Source organism: Rhipicephalus microplus, unplaced genomic scaffold (assembly GCF_043290135.1).
Source record: "Rhipicephalus microplus isolate Deutch F79 unplaced genomic scaffold, USDA_Rmic scaffold_228, whole genome shotgun sequence".
NCBI classification, from domain to species: Eukaryota; Metazoa; Arthropoda; class Arachnida; order Ixodida; family Ixodidae; genus Rhipicephalus; species Rhipicephalus microplus.
This window is the reverse complement of record NW_027464799.1, coordinates 29,051-35,000: the sequence shown is the minus strand read 5'-3', so window position 1 is coordinate 35,000 and position 5,950 is coordinate 29,051. Positions and strand designations below refer to the sequence as shown.

At 58.6% G+C, this 5,950-nt stretch overlaps 2 non-coding genes across 2 annotated transcripts; both read right to left on the bottom strand.

Moving 5' to 3' along the window:
- Positions 1–719: 719 nt before the first annotated feature.
- On the bottom strand, positions 720–872 carry LOC142792561 (5.8S ribosomal RNA). Its single transcript, XR_012891025.1, has one exon. It is a non-coding gene; the product is annotated as a 5.8S ribosomal RNA (ribosomal RNA).
- A 1,719-nt stretch (positions 873–2,591) lies between these two features.
- LOC142792559 (small subunit ribosomal RNA) lies at positions 2,592–4,406 on the bottom strand. The gene has a single exon (XR_012891023.1). It is a non-coding gene; the product is annotated as a small subunit ribosomal RNA (ribosomal RNA).
- Between the last annotated feature and the right edge of the window lie 1,544 nt (positions 4,407–5,950).

Sequence of the window (5,950 nt, the reverse complement as noted above, 5' to 3'; positions counted from 1 at the left end):
ACGGGACGGGAACTGCGAAGCACTTAGACCGACGGCGGACTACGACGAGAACGCCTTAAGCTTCGCCAACGTTTCGCCAACTCGTGCGGGAGACTTTTTCCGCTTCGCGGCAAGTCGTCGCGCCGTGCTCTCCGCATCAACCGCGTACGCAGCGAACCGCAAACGTCGGGCGCAGCCTCCTCACCTCCCTGCGCTTTGCGCGCGAACGTTCCCTGTTCGCGCGGCAAAGCCTGGAGGAGGCACGGCCCCGCAGCGTGTTCGAGCGCCCGGTCTACGGGACACCCTGCTTACTTCGAGGGCAACAAGCGCAACGCAAGGCTGCGATCTCGCGCACTTTGCGCACGGCTGGAGAAGCTTTGCTGGCCGGCTTTCGCTCCTCGTGTTTACCGTGCGTTAAAGTTGCGCGTCCGTGGCTCTCGCAGCTCTTGCGCGCCCGGTCGCAGAGAGGAGTACGCAACCTCGACCGCACTTTCCCTGCAGGCTTCCTTCCGACTCGAAGTCCTGCGGCGGTCTCAACGAGGTGCCACATCCTCAATGCAGTCGGTCGCCCCCGTTTCGGTTGGGCTCTGGCACGACGGTCGCCACCGTCTCGCCCTTGAGTGGCCGCTGTTGGCGCTCGCTGTGAGGTGTTCAGCGTGCTGTCCGTGTTGCCGACGCGGTCAAAACGAGTCGACGGCTCACGTTCCCTTGTGCGCCGAAGGCTCTCTTGATATGTGATCCGACCCTCAGACAGACGAAGCCAAGGGAAGACCCAAGGCCGCAATGTGCGTTCAAAGAATCAGTGCTCAGTGTGTCCTGCAATTCACACCAAGTCTCGCAGCTGGCTGCGTTCTTCATCGACCCGAGAACCGAGTGATCCACCGCTTAGAGTCGTGAAAAAGTGTTTGTTCAATTCCGTACAGTCAAAACCAAACGTTTCTGGCACTCGGCCAAACAGTGGCCAAGAAGGGCGCTTTTCAGCGCACGCTTGGACTCCAAAACTCTGCCGCGCCTTTTTCGGCTGCCGCAAATCGAGCAAACGGTGTGTTTCGGACGGCGTTTCGCTTTCGCTACTTGCGAGTGCTTTCGTGGTCCACCCCTCTATAAATACTCGGGAGGCGTCGAAGCCGGTTCTCCAAGCCGGACCCGTAGGTATCGTTGTGTGCTCGCTCTCATTGGCCCGCCTAACCAGAAAATGCCTGCGGTACACCCATTTGGATAAGAGTGCACGCAGATGCGGGCCTCGACGGCTACACATTTCCTCGGGCGGCCGCCTCCCGGCCTCCGTGGAGCGCGGGATGCACGGTCCCATCGACAAGCCTCTCCCGTTTTTACCGTGGCGTCGCGGTTCACCACGGCAGGCGGGTCGGTCTCCTCCGCATAAAAAGGGGGACCCCCGCTTTTTGTTCCACGAAATCGCACAAGCTTTTTTCGCATCCACGGTTTGCCACCGCACACCAAAATGCCGATCCGGCTGCCTACTTTAGCCAACAGGTGGAGCCAGGCGCGCCGTACTTGCGCGGCACTTCCCACGTCCACCGAAGTCGGTGCCAAGGACCACTTTCGGCGCCGGAGCCGCGTACGAGCCTACTCGAGGCGGAAGAACGAAGCCAGCAAGGGCCTGGCCGCAAGTGCGTTCAATTGTCGGGACGTCCAAGTCCCTCGTTCTTCCGTGCTTCCTCTTTCGGCAAGTCGTTGCGGCACCTTCCCAAAGCGCGCAGACCCGCTAATCGCGACGAGCGCGACGTGGCCGTGCCGCCTTTCCCTCGGCAGCAAGCAAAACGCCTGGCAACGTCGACGCTCCCCTAACCGCGATCTCGCACCGTGTTTCGTGTGGCGAATTCAAAAGCCGGCCGGCGCTGCTGCAACCATTACGGTCGGTACGCATACGCCGCGGAGGGCGGGACGGTCATCGGAGCGTGCGGTTCCTCCATCGAGTACTGCGCACCTCGGCCGTCGCATCGCCGTGCCATGACCGGCCGCGCGTCAACGCGAACCGGTGCCAGCGAGATCCCTCGCCTGCAAGAACCGACCGGCAGCCTCCGTCACCCGAGGACGCGGAGGCGCTTGCCGCGGACGGCGGGACGGTATGCACTGGTGCACAGCGGACCCGTCACATCGCCAGTTCCTTGACCGACCGCCGACGCTTGTGCCGTTCCTCTCGTACTTGGCAGTCGCCGCGCGATTGTCGGGTCTCGTTCTTGCACGCTCGAACGGTCGGGAGGGCACTCGGCTGGCGTTTCGGGAACGCGCAGCCTCGCCTTCTACCGACGTAACCACGACTCGCCGTTCGCGCTCCGCCGCTCCTGTTTACAGTACTAGGCGGTCCCGCAGCGGTCGGGTCGCGCATTTCGAGCGCTTCGAGCCACGGTGCAGTGGCGGGTCGAAAGCCGACCTATGAGTGCGTTGCGCCGTTTGTACCCGCGTCCGCCACCTGGCCGACCGTCCAAGGTCGCGGTGTTGGCGTCCGCTGGGCGCAACAATTTGTCACGGGGTGCCGCTCCACATTCAGGCAGCCCCGTGGGGAAAAGCCGACCCCGCGTCCAAACGGGGTCAGCGGCAGAAAGTGTCGGGCGCAGACGCAGCTGAGGCGCTCACCCTTCACAATCCGTTAATGATCCTTCCGCAGGTTCACCTACGGAAACCTTGTTACGACTTTTACTTCCTCTAAATGATCAAGTTTGGTCATCTTTCCAACAGACCGGCGCAACCGAAAGGCCGCGCCGGACATCGGTCCGAAGACCTCACTAAATCATTCAATCGGTAGTAGCGACGGGCGGTGTGTACAAAGGGCAGGGACGTAATCAACGCGAGCTTATGACTCGCGCTTACTGGGAATTCCTCGTTCAAGGGGAACAATTGCAAGCCCCTATCCCAATCACGAAAGAAGTTCCACGGGTTACCCAGTCTTTTCAGACAGGGATAAAGACACGCTGCTTCCTTCAGTGTAGCGCGCGTGCGGCCCCGGACATCTAAGGGCATCACAGACCTGTTATTGCTCTGTTTCGTGCGGCTAGGAGCCGCTTGTCCCTCTAAGAAGGTTGTAAGGTGCTGGGAACCCCGCACCTATTTAATAGGCTAGAGTCTCGTTCGTTATCGGAATTAACCAGACAAATCGCTCCACCAACTAAGAACGGCCATGCACCACCATCCACCGAATCAAGAAAGAGCTCTCAATCTGTCAATCCTCCCAGTGTCCGGGCCGGGTAAGTTTTCCCGTGTTGAGTCAAATTAAGCCGCAGGCTCCACTCCTGGTGGTGCCCTTCCGTCAATTCCTTTAAGTTTCAGCTTTGCAACCATACTTCCCCCGGAACCCAAATACTTTGGTTTCCCGGAAGCTGCCCGCCGAGTCATTTGAGTAACTCAGGCGGATCGCTGGTTGGCATCGTTTATGGTCAGAACTAGGGCGGTATCTGATCGCCTTCGAACCTCTGACTTTCGTTCTTGATCAATGAAAACATTCTTGGCAAATGCTTTCGCAGTAGTTCGTCTTGCGACGGTCCAAGAATTTCACCTCTAGCGCCGCAATACGAATGCCCCCGTCCGTCCCTCTTAATCATTACCTCGTATTCCAAAAACCAACAGAACAGAAACGAGGTCTTGTTCTATTATTCCATGCAAGTTTATTCAGGCGACTCGCCTGCGTTGAGCACTCTAATTTTTTCAAAGTAAAAGCACCGGCCATCTCGAGGCACACAATGAAGTGCACCAAGAAAGAACCGGCATGATGTTCAGTCCGAGCCGTCGCATCGGGTAGATGCACTACTCGTCTGGAACTGAGATCCAACTACGAGCTTTTTAACCGCAGCAGCTTTAGTATACGCTATTGGAGCTGGAATTACCGCGGCTGCTGGCACCAGACTTGCCCTCCAATTGATCCTCGTTAAAGGATTTAGAGTGTACTCATTTCAATTACGGGGCCTCAAAAGAGTCCCGTATTGTTATTTTTCGTCACTACCTCCCCGTGCCGGGAGTGGGTAATTTGCGCGCCTGCTGCCTTCCTTGGATGTGGTAGCCGTTTCTCAGGCTCCCTCTCCGGAATCGAACCCTGATTCTCCGTTACCCGTAACAACCATGGTAAGCAAGTAACCTACCATCGAAAGTTGATAAGGCAGACACTTGAAAGAAACGTCGCCGGCTCGTGGCCATGCGATCAGCACAAAGTTATCCAGAGTCACCACACAATACGGGCCGAAACCCGATCGATCTTGGTCTAATAAAAGCACCCGTTACCCAAAGGGCTCCAGGCTCACTGCATGTATTAGCTCTAGAATTGCCACAGTTATCCAAGTAGGAAGAAACGATCTAAGGAACCATAACTGATTTAATGAGCCATTCGCGGTTTCGCCTTATTTCGGCATGTACTTAGACATGCATGGCTTAATCTTTGAGACAAGCATATGATTACTGGCAGGATCAACCAGGTAATCGTTCGACTGCGCGTCCGTCCTCGCCTTCGGCGGGCCGGACGCAGTCTGTGTGCGGCGGAGGCCACCTTCAGGCGCCCCAACACGCTTATTTTGCACTCCGAGATGACGGCGTTCGAGCTCGCTACGGCACAACCTTCCCGAAAGACGAGTGGGAGCCGTGCGGCAAGAAGCACGTTCATGCTCGCTCTTTTTCGTTGCATCGACTCGGTCGCGCCGTGCGGGTTGCCCAAGCCCGCTGCACTGTCGGTGGACCGGCCGGAACTAGCAACGGAGCCGAGACTGCAAAGCCGCCAGACGACGGGTCACGCCCGCGTCTTCGGCGCTTTCGCATCTGAATCGCCCGAGGACGACACGGAACACACCTCGATATCGTGGTAAAACGGCACCGTCCGACAACCAGCCCCTAACGCATCAAGCGGATGAGGCTGCAGACGACTGCCGTGGATTCCCCTGGAGCAGACCCGAGGACACGCTTGACGAGGCCGAAGCCCGCCGCATATCAGACACCCGGTCGCTTTCGCGTACGCCGCTCACGAGAACCCCCACATAATAGCAGCGATAAGTACCCAGACCTCCTTGGGCACTAATACGAGCGTACTCGAGAAAATTTCACCGCGGGTGTGCCCCGAAACGTGTGGCACGTTGAGCGTGCCACAAGTCTACGTCGCTCTCAAACCCGCCGAGGTCGTAGAATTTGCGACCCTGCTCACGAAATTCCCACCGAGGATACGGCCGCAAACGTACCGCACCTTGGGTAGGCCACGAGTTTGTGCAACACTACGCTGACGGCACAGCACCGAGGTCGTGCGCGCACGCACGGGAAAATTCCGCCGCGGTTTCTGCCGAAAACGTGAGGCACCACGACTCTCCGCAAGTTCGCGTCGACTGCGAAAGACCGAAGTCGTGAACGACGTGTCCGCTACTCGCCGCCGACACGCTGGACACCAAACGTACAACGACTCGACGGCGTCGTAGAGGCCCACGACGCGGTTTTCCTTAACGACGTCTCGGCGTGGCACCGACAGGTTAGAACGGCCGACCAACGTTCCCTGTCCGCCGTTCGGCTCAGTCGAAGGGCTCGGCGACTTCGGCAACGCTGCGAAGCCGCACGGTGACGCACGCCATGTCCCCATTTTTTTTTTTTTCTTTCTGCGTCTGCCGGGGTGCCCCTATAATAGCAGCGATAAGCACCCAGACCGCCGTGGGTCGCTCGCCCCGGCTGACGTGGTTTTTCGTACTCCTGCGGCGGTCGCCGTCAAGCACGTCCAAATACGCTACTTTCGTGGGCGCATTCACGCTCTTTCGCTTCGCCGGAGTGCCAGCACTCACTCTGCCAAAAACGGCGAACATCCGAGCGGCGGTTCCCACTTTTGCGTCGGCGTCGCAAACCCCGCCCCGGCAGACGAGGTTTGCCGTACTCGTGCGACGGTGGCCGGCGGGCACGTCGAAAGACGCCGATATCGTGCGCGAATTGGCGCACCTTGGCTTCACCGGAGTGCCGCCACTGACTCCTCCAAAAACGGCGAAGATCCGAGCGGCGC